General features: G+C 51.8%; 1 non-coding gene across 1 annotated transcript; it reads right to left on the bottom strand.

Annotated features, from left to right (window-relative positions):
• Window positions 1-238: 238 nt before the first annotated feature.
• Window positions 239-313, bottom strand: Trnas-uga. Its single transcript has one exon. It is a non-coding gene; the product is annotated as a tRNA-Ser (tRNA).
• Between the last annotated feature and the right edge of the window lie 1,427 nt (window positions 314-1,740).

A 1,740-nucleotide genomic window follows, 5' to 3' on the forward strand; every position in this document is an offset into this window, starting at 1 on the left:
AGCTACAGAAGCACGACTCACGCCCGGTACTCACAGCTTTACTTCTGCCAGTACCTCGTCTCCTACCTTCCAACTTTACAGAAGCACTCCTGCGAATCTTGCAGAACGAGCACTCCTGAAAGAAAGGATATTGCGGAGACATGGCTTAGCCACAGCCTGGGGGATGTTTCCAGAATGAGATTTTCACTCTGCAGCGGAGTGTGCGCTGATATGAAACTTCCTGGCAGATTAAGACTGTGTGCCCGACCGAGACTCGAACTCGGGACCTTTGCCTTTCACGGGCAAGAGCTCTACCAACTGAGCTACCGAAGCACGACTCACGCCCGGTACTCACAGCTTTACTTCTGCCAGTACCTCGTCTCTTACCTTCCAACTTTACAGAAGCTCTCCTGCGAACCTTGCAGAACTAGCACTCCTGAAAGAAAGGATATTGGGGAGACATGGCTTAGCCACAGCCTGGGGGATGTTTCCAGAATGAGATTTTCACTCTGCAGCGGAGTGTGCGCTGATATGAAACTTCCTGGCAGACTAAAACTGTGTGCCCGACCGAGTCTCGAACTCGGGACCTTTGCCTTTCGTGGGCAAGTGCTCTACCAACTGAGCTACCGAAGCACGACTCACGCCCGGTACTCACAGCTTTACTTCTGCCAGTACCTCGTCTCGTACCATCCAAACTTTACAGAAGCTCTCCTGCGAACCTTGCAGAACTAGCACTCCTGAACGGAAGGATATTGCGGAGACATGGCTTAGCCACAGCCTGGGGGATGTTTCCAGAATGAGATTTTCACTCTGCAGCGGAGTGTGCGCTGATATGAAACTTCCTGGCAGATTAAAACTGTGTGCCCGACCGAGACTCGAACTCGGGACCTTTGCCTTTCGCGGCCACGTGCTCTACCAACTGAGCTACCGAAGCACGACTCACGCCCGGTACTCACAGCTTTACTTCTGCTGGTACCTCGTCTCCTACCTTCCAACTTTACAGAAGCTCTCCTGCGAACCTTACAGAACTAGCACACCTGAAAGGAAGGATATTGCGGAGACATGGCTTAGCCACAGCCTGGGGGATGTTTCCAGAATGAGATTTTCACTCTGCAGCGGAGTGTGCGCTGATATGAAACTTCCTGGCTGATTAAAACTGTGTGCCCGACCGAGACTCGAACTCGGGACCTTTGCCTTTCGTGGGCTAGTGCTCTAACAACTGAGCTACCGAAGCACGACTCACGCCAGGTGCTCACAGCTTTACTTCTGCCAGTACCTCGTCTCCTACCTTCCAAACTTTACAGAAGCTCTCCTGCGAACCTTGCAGAACTAGCACTCCTGAAAGGAAGGATATTGCGGAGACATGGCTTAGCCACAGCCTGGGGGATGTTTCCAGAATGAGATTTTCACTCTGCAGCGGAGTGTGCGCTGATATGAAACTTCCTGGCAGATTAAAACTGTGTGCCCAACCGAGACTCGAAGTCAGGACCTTTGCCTTTCGCGGGCACGTGCTCTACCAACTGAGCTACCGAAGCACGACTCACGCCCGGTACTCACAGCTTTACTTCTGCCAGTACCTCGACTCCTACCATCCAACTTTACAGAAGCTCTCCTGCGAACCTTGCAGAACTAGCACTCCTGAAAAAAAGGATATTGCGGAGACATGGCTTAGCCACAGCCTGGGGGATGTTTCCAGAAAGAGATTTACACTCTGCAGCGGAGTGTGCGCTGATATGAAACTTCCTGGCAGATTAAAACTGT

This window comes from Schistocerca piceifrons, chromosome 7 (genome assembly GCF_021461385.2).
Source record: "Schistocerca piceifrons isolate TAMUIC-IGC-003096 chromosome 7, iqSchPice1.1, whole genome shotgun sequence".
In the NCBI taxonomy this organism is placed as follows: domain Eukaryota; kingdom Metazoa; phylum Arthropoda; class Insecta; order Orthoptera; family Acrididae; genus Schistocerca; species Schistocerca piceifrons.